This window comes from Arachis ipaensis, chromosome B08 (assembly GCF_000816755.2).
Source record: "Arachis ipaensis cultivar K30076 chromosome B08, Araip1.1, whole genome shotgun sequence".
NCBI classification, from domain to species: Eukaryota; Viridiplantae; Streptophyta; class Magnoliopsida; order Fabales; family Fabaceae; genus Arachis; species Arachis ipaensis.
The window spans coordinates 26,929,269-26,940,704 of record NC_029792.2 but is presented as its reverse complement, the minus strand read 5'-3'; positions in this window follow the sequence as shown (position 1 = coordinate 26,940,704).

The window sequence follows — 11,436 nt, the reverse complement described above, 5'->3', positions numbered from 1 at the left end:
CTACTGGTACTTTTGGAACTTCTCGGTCATCCCCCTATACTATGACTACCCTTGTGACATCACAGGTAAATGGGTGTACAAGACCAACCATTTATCATGGTCCCTAACTCCCAACTATGTGGCTCCTTCTGCTGTGCCACCCCCGTAACCAGAAAGTCATTTGGTTGCTTCATCAGAGTGAACTCCTCCACCACCTTCATCTACTCAATAGCCGAGTATTTTGACGACGACACCTCCAGCTATAGATACCGTGGTGCCAGAAATCCTCTCATGGATCCCAGCCAGATGCCCCTCCACCACCTCCCATCGTATTGACGATGATTTGGCCTGATGGTTTGACATCGTGAGTACTATTTTAAGTTGTTTATATGAAAAGTATTTTGAAGAGATTATTCAACATATGTGGTTGCTAATCTTAAGTTTTTCATTTTAGTTAGTTAGTTTAATTTAGTTATACTCAATTTTCTAGTTTTAGTGGATTTAGGTTGTTAAGATAGGTTCGATTTAGGTTAGTAGGTTTGAACGACTGACAGTGTTTAAGAATTTTTTATTGTTGATGGATGTTGCTGCTTAAGTCGTATAATTTCATATTAGTTTGTTTGTGAATTGTTTAAGTGAATTGACGATGGATAGAGTTTGTGGTGCTTTCTAATTATAGATGAAACTCTGGCAAAATTTCTAAAAAATCTAAATATAATTGAAGTTTATAGATTACTTCAAATAATTTTTTAGTAAACTAATAATCTTAAGTTTTTCATGGATATGTTTGCGCTAAATAACAATGCATGTATACAGGAGTGTACTAATGTCATCAAGTTGATGTACGACCACCCATGGCTGAGCTACAAGAAGATTCCTACTGAGACCAAAGAACGATGGTTTCAGAAATGGGGGGTAAAAACTCTACATATTCAAACGTTACTTAGTTTATATCTTCTATTTTGTTTAATTATGTATTTAATTTCAATTAACTAGTGCTGGATGTTCTTTGTGAAAAAAAAAATTATATGGATAAGATTCACAATACCATGATAAGGAAGATATTCGACTATCGGATGGCTAGGCGACTGCCACAGATGATGGAGGACATACGTAAGCGGCGTGACCAGCTCACTATTTGGCTTCGCTCGAACCTTAAGAAGGTATTATACGTCTATTGGGAGACTGATGAGGGGTTCAAGCATCGCTGTCTCATGAATAGAGCTAACAGAGCATCAGCTAGGTCGTCGAAGTATACTGGTGGGTCAGCAACTTTTATAAAGACAAAGGCCAGGCTGGTATGCAACTTGTTTCAACTTGTTATTAAGTTTGTTTTGTCTTTAAAATATAATGTCATTATTACTTGATTTAACTTGTTGTTTCAACCTGTGTAGTCTAAGTCGTTGAGTCGTGATGCGACGATGGTGGAGACCTTCAAGTACACCCACACCTTGAAGGATAACAAAGAGAGATTTGCTAATCAACGGTTTGCAAATCATTATGTGAGTAAACATCATGGGGTCTAAAATTTTTAATTGACTACAGTCCTAATCATAGCATGTGTTACATAGGAGTCCGACACGCAGAGATTGGAGGTCGCAACCCATCAATCTAAGTAGACTGGAGATGACGGCAATAATTCTGCTGCATCAGAAGTCGATCCTCACACGGTTTGGCGCAAGACCGCATCTGACCCATACAAGAACCACGTCTATGGACTGGGATTGTTCTTCACTAACAACCTCTGCATCTCCACACTAATACCTTCATCTACCTCTACCACCAGCCGGACTGTTAATTCCGAAGACAACGTCGATTTGAGGGAGCAGGTGTTGGAGCTCACATGGAGCCTTCACAAATAGGCTTAGCAGCTGCAGCAGTCTGAGAAGAAGTATCAGAAAATTCTCACATGCGTCTCAGACACAGATTCTCTCAGGTTGGAGTGGAGGCCGAAGATGGAGCAGTTTCAACGGATGGAACAACAGATGGTGGTGTACCAAGATCAGATACGGGCCAATGGCAGCGGCACTACTACAGAGGCACCAACATCACCGCACAGTCCACCGCCTCAGCAAAACTAGGGTGATGACGATAACGACTATCAAGATTTTTAGTGATTAGAATTTTGTTCTAGATTGTTTCATTGCATATTCTATTTTTTTTACTTTTAATTTTTTTTGTACACTTGATATTCAATTTTTTATATTTGATTTCTATTATTTACAATTTGACTACTAATTATGTAAAAAACAAATTTAAATATAAAAAAAGTATATGACCACCTATTGTGTTAAAAAAATTAGATTTACCGTAGAATTTACCATGACCAAAATCCGACGGTAATTAAGCGAGAAAGAAAATTGTGGAGCGCCAAAATTACTGGCGGATCGGATATTTTTCGCCGGTAATTACTAGCAAATTTAAAAGAAGCCATCACAGAATTTGACGGTAGTTGGTTACTAACAAGGGTTATACCGTCGGATTATTCTTGTTATTTCGCCGGTAAATCCAATTATATTCAGCATTTTTCTTTTAATGTGATTCGATATAGTATATATATATGCTATAGTAGTAGTAAATGGAATCAACTAGATTCGATTTACTATTGGTTAGCACATATATTGATATAGCATATATAGTAAATCGATCAACTTGATTCGATTTACATGTAAATAACGTAATTGATTAGATTTACATAGAGATGTTCTATGACAAGCGTGTAACAAAAATTAAGTTAGGATATTTGTGTAATTTTAAATTCCATTTGGTTTATTAATGTAAATTACCCAATAAAGGAGATGATGATAATGATGATGACCATGATGATACGATGAAGAAGAAGAATGATACCGAATTTTTTTTATATAAAATACAGAAATAAAATAAAAATGACATCAAAATTTGTTATATAAAAAAAAAATTTTACCATGATAAACATAATATTTGAGTTGACCTCCATGTCACGTTATAAGACCGTTTATTGTTTAGAACTTAGGAGTATACAATTTAATTTTAAAATAATTTTGTTTAGATAAAATTTTTTATTTTTGAAGTAAAATATAAGAAGATATAGAAATATTTTGTATCAATAACAAAACATGAACAATAAGAAGAATAACATCTTGGGAGAAAGAAAAAAAAAGATAAAATATAGAAAAAAAGAATGATATGTTAGGAGAAATTTTGGTACCATAGTTGTAAAATTTTGATGCTATTTTTAAGAAATTTTCGTATTATTTTTGTTTCTGATAACTTCTAATTAGTTAAGAAGTTTTTTATGTCACCGTTAAGAAATTTTGGTGTTAAAATGCAACAATTTTTTATGTTAAGCTTAAAAAGTTTCGGTGTTATTTTCTGATAAATTTTATACAATTCAAAACTTTCATCTTCCTCTTATTCATCATTGTTATCTTCTTCTTTTTTTCTTTTTCATCTTCATCTTCTCCTTCTTCTGTCACTTTCTCATAATTTTTATTGTTTTCGTTCTCTTAAGAAAAATAAAAACAAGAAAAAAATCAAACAAAAAAAATGAAATAAAAAAATGCTGCAATAAACATTAGAAGGGGAAAGAAAAAAACGCAGCAATAATATCAACAATAGAAGAATGACGAGGAGGAGGAAACATGTAAAGAAGATGGAGAATCACAAAGAAAATGAAGTGCATGAATGATTTTTGTTGGATTTGAGCCAACTTGTTCGGACTTGGTTGACAAAAATAATGACTCTTTTAGATTTAGAAATGACTCTTTTTTTTCTCCTTTTTTCTTTCCTTTTTCTTTCCCCCTCTTTTCTTTTCCAACCTCTATTTTGCGATCTAATTTCTATTTTTACTTTAGTTTTTTTTTATTTTATTTTTTTTTATTTTTTGTTCGAAAATCTAATATAACAGGAACCTTCTAATAATTATTTTTCCACTTTTATAGTGTAATAGTTTTCTTCTATACTGTGCTAATTTTTTTATAAGCATTTTAATTTTTGTTGTACAAGTTTTGATATAAGAGGAAGACATTTTGAGAAAAGTTTGATATTTTTCATGAAACTCTTTGCAAATATAGAAAGTGATCAGATTTATTCGGAGACAAGAAAAAATTATCCTACTATATAATATAGTACATGTGTAAATTTGGAAATAAAAGAAACTTAGATTTATCTCTGTTTCTATTCATTAAAATTTTTTGTAATCGAATATTGGACCTCCTCTCAGTTTATAGTTCACCATATAAGATATCTATTTTCTGATTTAGATATAGATTTATTGCTCTTGTTGCTATGTATAAGTGCGGTATAACATTTCTATGAATGAAATTTATTTTTCTTTCAAAAAAAAATGTAACTAAAAGATTAATTTTAGTGCATCGAGGGAGTATAAACTGTTTAGTCATGTTATTATTTGGGATGTCCATATACACGTGATCATAAAAAGTATTTATTTTTATTAATACAATGACACGTAATTAAATATATGTACAAAATTTTTCTTATACTGTGAGTGCATAAAAATTAAATTTTTATATATAAAAAAGAAGCAAATAAATAAACTTATTAATATTCTCTTTTCTTATCTTGAACAAATAAAGAGTGAAAATAAAATTATTAATACATATCTAGTATATCTATGCTACAATAGTTATGTAAGTGTTAAAAATAAAGTTATAGTTTTTTTTTTAATATTTTGGTAACAGCAGTGTTAGGAACCATCACATTTTTAGATTTTCGGTCAGCAAACAATTAGCATTGGTATTTTTCTACACCAAATAAAAAAAATTTCAAATGCATATAGAGAGAGCATAAGTACACACTCTTGATCTCCCACGCTCTTCTTTTTCGCAAAATTCCCCCCTCTCTCTCTCTCTCGACACTCTTGCAACGCGCCTTCTTTCTTGCTCTCAATGCTGATGAGCACTCTCAACGCGAATCAGCCTTCTTGAGCTCGCTATCCATAGCCAGTAGCCAGGGGCGGAGCCAGGTACAAAGAAAGGGGGGCAATGGCCCCCTAATTTTAATTTTTTACATGTAAATTATATGTAAATCTTAGTTTAGCCCCTTAAAATTTTATTTTAGTCTTATTTTATTGTGTAAATATTTTTTGTCTCCATCTAATATTTTATCTAACTCCACTCCTGTCAGTAGCATCTCCAATAGCAGAGAGTTACTCTCTACGGCAGCATCTCTCAGCTCTTTGTATATTTTCCTTCATTTTTACTGATGCGTTATACTTCTGCAAAGTTAAAATTTGTATTACTGAAAAATTTTAATATGAAGGTTAATTATTTTTTTCTTAGAAATGATCTATCATAACTATGGTTACCAAAATTAGATTATTACAAAAGATCCATGAACTTATGCATTGTTCTTATTATACTAATCTAGAAGTTTGGAAGGGTTTTGCGTATGCATTGCAAGGAATTTACGATAAGGAAAATGCATTGAACATTAGGATGTTGAAGGGGTTTGATGATGGTAACTCATATACTAATCTCTTGTGGTGGATTCATAGCAGATGAAGAACAATTCTTGTACAGGATCATTTTTGCTCAGTCCAAGAAAAAAAAAAAGCATTAAAATCTTCTTTTTCAATTTGATTTTATTTTTTCCTATAACAAGTTCTAAATTTCTGTTATTTATGGAAGTCCAAATCAATTTTTTCACTCTTTTCTGTTATAGTGTAAAATTGAGTTTGATTTTCAATAAGAGTGATTGTTTATAATGACATTATTTTATTATTGCATTACTTGAAGTTTAGTTTCCTGTAATTTGAAATAGAGCTCACTAAATGGTGGCCATGCTTATTGAAATATGAACATTACTCAAATAAAATGTGGCTGATTTTTTTTCTACGTAGAAGTTTTGATTATTCATTACACACGATGTTTTATTGGTTAATCAAGCAATATATCAATTAACTATTAATCTTTTCTGCACTCAATTAATTGACTTATGTGCTTTCATAAAAAATGATTAATATGCCGTGATTATTTGAAATGAAAAAAAATTCAGATATTAAGATGTCGCGAAGAAGTACGAATACAAAGAAATCTAAAACAGAAACAAGAAAGAAAATGTAGTTGAAAACTCTTGAAGAACTAACATCTCGAATATATTGTGTATTATTATTTATAAAGTTATTGTTTTAGCACCTACTGAATTTTATCTATCTGATTTTATAACAGTTCTTTGTTTCTTTGTTCTCTTCAATAATTCAATTCGTACTTATCTATTAGATAGTTTGTACCTATTTTAATGAGATTTTACACACTTAAATCAGACAGTATGCACCCATTTTAATGAGATTTTGCACACATGACTTAGCATAGTTTGCGCCTACTTTAATGAGATTTTGCACACATGATCAGACAATTTGCACCCACTTTAATCAGATTTTGCGCACATGAATCAAATAGTTTGCACCCCACCTTAATGGAATTTTGCACACCTCATGTTGTGCAATTTGCACCTACTTTAATGAGATTTTTGCACACATGTATTAGACAGTTTGCATCAACTTTAATGAGATTTTGTACACATAACATAGCATAGTTTGCACCCATCTGTATTTGTATCTGTATTTGAATGCGAGTATGACTAATTATTATGATTATAATTATTATTATTATTGCTGTTATTGTTATTATTTTTCAAACAAACCATGGTTAAATTGAGTAAAGATTTTTTACTTTATGTTTGTAGAAATTGATTGAATGTCGTTCTCCAAATTCGGTTTTCAGAACGATAAAATCACTTACAAAAGAACGAAAACTTGAAGTGGATAAAATGGGATCCTCATCCTTAAAGACTATTCAAGATTGAAAAGTTGATAGGCGGTTATTCTCGCACTTGCTAAACAAGAAGCAAATTGAAACTAGTGGCAGGGGATATTGATGTGACAACAGACAAAATTGGGGCAGCTCTAGGATTACCTTCAATTGGTAAAAGCTTTTCGGAAGAAGAAGAATGGACTTCAGAGCAAGAAAGATTGGTTGCCCCGTTCAAATCTATGAAAAGTCCATAGCTACAAGAAATATTACATTCAAGAGAATGTAATGTTTCAATATCTAAGGAGGAAGGGAATTACTTTAGGAGAGCATTTAGAATGTTCATTATTAACTCATTTTTAGCACCAACAAGTAACCATGTCACCTCCCCAAAGTACTTACGTGCCATTGTTGATGTAGAGAACATCACAAGATATAATTGGACAAGATTTATGCATGATGAGCTTATGGAAGGGGTTGAAAAATTTAAGAAAAAAAAATACATTAAGTATCGATGGTTGTCTTTATGTTTTAATGATAATCAATCTAGTGTACTTATCATTTTTTTCCTTTTTTGATTTTTCTTTTGATGATAATTATTACATTTACTATTTTTCTTGTAGATTATCTATTAACACAAAGACGCATTTGGAGATAAAAAAAAATTATATGGGACTTCTACCACCATGGGTTGCTTATTGGGATAAAAAAAAATTTGACAAGAAATTGATATAGAAGTCATCCAAGCAAAGACCAATGGTTTATTTTATCTTGTTAATTTAATATAGCTTTTGTTTTTTTTATCTTGTCACATTATTCTCTTTTCTTACAAAATCCTTATTTGTGTGACTATTATTGTAGGGTATTGTTACCTATTTAGTTAAGCAAGGTATTGTTGATGCTAAATTTGTAAAGAACACAACAAAAATACCAACTAATTTGGCTAAGAAAAGGGGGTGAAGGAGCTTAATAAATATGATAACACAACAAGAGGAAGAAAGAAAGATAAACAAATAAAGTTTTAGAGTGTTATAAATGAAAGGATTGAATCTATAAGCCTATGAATTTTACATACACTCTTTACCACTAATTAAATTTCTGGTACTACTAGATTTTTTTAATATTTTGCTATTATCTTTATGCTAGTTTCAAAACTTAGTAATTCTTATTCTAAGGTCACCTTTAAATTTATAGATTTGAGCTGGTTTGATTTCTTGTTTATAGATTTGAAGAAGAAAAAAATGACAACAAAATGTCAAAGGAAGAAGACAACGTCTCAGATGAGAAAAAAAGATAAAAGAAGGTAAAAATTAGTTTTGATTTATCTTTTGTGATAAAAGAGAATATAAAGTAAAATATAGAGTGTGTACTTCTTTATAGTGATGCAAAGTAAGATGAGAAAAAGGATGTCAAAATAAGGTAAAAATAGTTTTGTGCTTCTTTATTGTTATGGTTTATTTTTTTTTTGTTGTTGTGCAAATCTAATTATTGTTTGTAATGATCTAACAGAGAAGAGGAAAAAGATGAAAACAGCACGAGATCACCAATGAAATTAGTGAAAGAAGCTGAACCAAACAAATTAATGACGCCTAGCAATAGGGATATATATTATAGTTCTTAGTGTTTGTTGTTTCTTGTTTTGAGTTTTCAGTGTAATTTTTGTTATGTAATACTACTTGTTATTATGAGTATTCTACATTGTTTTGGCTATGAATTATATGATTATATATGAGATTTTGTATCTACTTTAATGAGATTTTGCACATCTTACTCAACACAATTTACACCCAATTTAATAAAATTTTGCACACATGAATCAGACATTTTGCTCTCACTTTAATGAGATTTTGCACACCTTACTCAGCATAGTTTGCACCCAATGTAATGAGATTTTACACACATAAATCAGACAATTTGCATCCACTTTAATGAGATTTTGCATACCTCACTTAGCTTGGATGTCTATTGCATGAATGCTTTTATTTTGGTGTGTATACAAATTACTTTTTCAATTTCATGATTGAAGAGTTTAAACTTTATAATCTAACTACATCTCTATATATAAAGAGAGATGTTTTTACATTGGAGACACTTGGTCAAAAGAAAGGAAAAAAAATATGTACCTCTTCCTACTGATTTTGAAAAAAATGGTGACAACTTCTTTAGAAAAAAGAAAATTTCAAAACATAAATGGGTGAGTAAAACTAAAAATACTCTCTATTTATTTGTGTTAATTTTTTATTTTATATTTGTGTTAATTTTTTTCATTATATATACATTTTATGAAGAAGAAGTGTAACACTCTACAACACAGAGCTTTACACCTAAGATGTAAAACAAAGGTGGCGAGGAGCCTTGAAAAATGAATGAGACAAAAATCGTAAAAATAAAAAACACAACGCTTAGGAAACGTGATTACTTTCGTGTGAAGAAACTAAGGTTCAAAGGCATAAATAAACAGAAAGAGGAAATAGAGGGCCAACAGTACAAAATAACAAGCTCCTAACTCAGCTTGCGAAGCTAAGGCTGGCCGGAGAATATTTACATATATATACATATCCCAAAACCCAAAATACAAAGGGTAAACCCTAATTCTCCATAAACCTCTAAGAGGTACAAAATATAGTAGCTGTTCGGAGAGTTAAGTATATATATAAACATAAACTATACATTAAAAGAAAACCCAGAAACAGCTCTGCTTCAGAAGTCCAGACGCCTACTGAGAAACCTCTCGACCTGCATCTAAAAAATAACAACACAGTATGGGGTGAGAACCAGAGGTTCTCAGCATGGTAAAGGTGCCACGCATATAAGCTATAAGGTCCTGGGAATGTCATAGGAAATCCTAGAACGCCGACACTCAGATTATAAAGCTTTAAGTACTAAACAGAAACCATAAAAAGGGTGGTCATCTAGGGGATTTTAAACCTAGCTTAAACTTAATCTCAACTCTAAACCTTTCCACCTTCCTTCCGTTCCTCCATCTCCAAAGACATTTCACAGACAGACAAGTAGATAAAGACAAGCACAAGTAGAGTACAAGTGGTGGCAAGCCACGGTACTTTACCTAGGAAAACTCGTATCTTAGATAATCATTTCACATTCATTTATTAACATCTCATAATCATTCATTTTAGCTATAAAATCACTTTATATCTCATATGTTTGCATCTTTATACATAGTTTATCATAACCCAGAGCAAGTGGGACGAAACCACAACCCTTGCGTCTTCCCAGGAGGTATGTTCTCATATGCCCAGGAGGAACAAAAGAGGGGATCCTAACGTCCCATCATCTCGCTGGGGGCGATTTTATAATACCAGGAGGAACAAAGAAGGGGATCCTCACCTTCCACCATCTCCTGGGGTCGCACTTTCAAGAAAGAGTGCTCAGATGCAACATTTATTCCTTTCATTAGCCAGTTACATAATTGATATAGTACATATTTATACATATATATAAGCACCATACCTTCTAGTAGCTAAATCATCACTTTTAACCTTTACTTCATTCCCAAGTTACCACCTATTCCTAGCTTCATCTTATTACTAAGCTTACTAACAAGATCTAGGATCAAAGAAATGAAAATAAAGATCTAGAGGTTTGAAAATTAGGTTTATAAAACATAAAATTAAGTTTGCTAAAAACAGGGGTCACGCGTGCGCGTGGACATACATTTTAGCCCATTTCATGTACGCATAGTCTTGTTCGCGTATGCATGTACGCGAGGCAGTAGCGACCCTTCGCGAATCAAGGGTATGCGTACGCAGAAATCCCAATCCACGCGTATGCGTGGGCCACGCGTACGCGTGGACCTTCGTTTTGTCAAAATTTTTGGCTAAGTCTAAAAAATCTGCAGAATTTCAAATTTCAATTCCAAACTTCGAACGCGCATAACGTTTTTGTTTTAAATCATTTTTCTTCCGTTGTTCGAACAACGTAAACTTCACGGACCCAATTTTCATGTAAAACAAGTTTGAAATCATTCAGGGGTCTGGAAGCCAAGTTATAGCTCGTCAAAGTTTTATAAAAAACCAAAGTTACACCAAATCTCCAAACCTCATTTTCTTTAAAACTCAAATCCAAAACAACATACCATACCCATAACCACCAACACAACATGCCATTCTCAACACCACAACAACCTTCATATCCTACCATCTCTCAAATCAACAATATCATGCATCAACCCCCTTAAATACATCAACAAAAATTCTCATTTTACCTATCCAACATATATATATATATATATTACACATACATATTATCATTGAATCATCGTTTGATATTCATTCAACAAACATCAAATCCACATCACAATTCTTATCAAGGTTACTAAGCATTAAACATTCTCATACGTTCCAACCTATCTTATGGTCATCTAGTCTAAGTTTTCACAGAACATTATATATTAAATACGTGAAACCTAAACCATACCTTAGCCGATTTCTACGTATAACCCGAGACAACCCCACAATGCAAGCTCATAAGTTCCACTTCCAAAAATTAAGCCACCAAAGTTGTTCCAAAAGCTCCAATTCACCAATTCAAACTTCAATCTAACATAATTTTAATCTAATTTACACAATTCACTAAATTAGCACTAGATAGACAAAATTGGATAACCCACAAGAGATTAGAGTTTTTTTACTTTATCTATTGATGATTGGAGTATAATCCAATAATTATCCAATGTTAGATTACA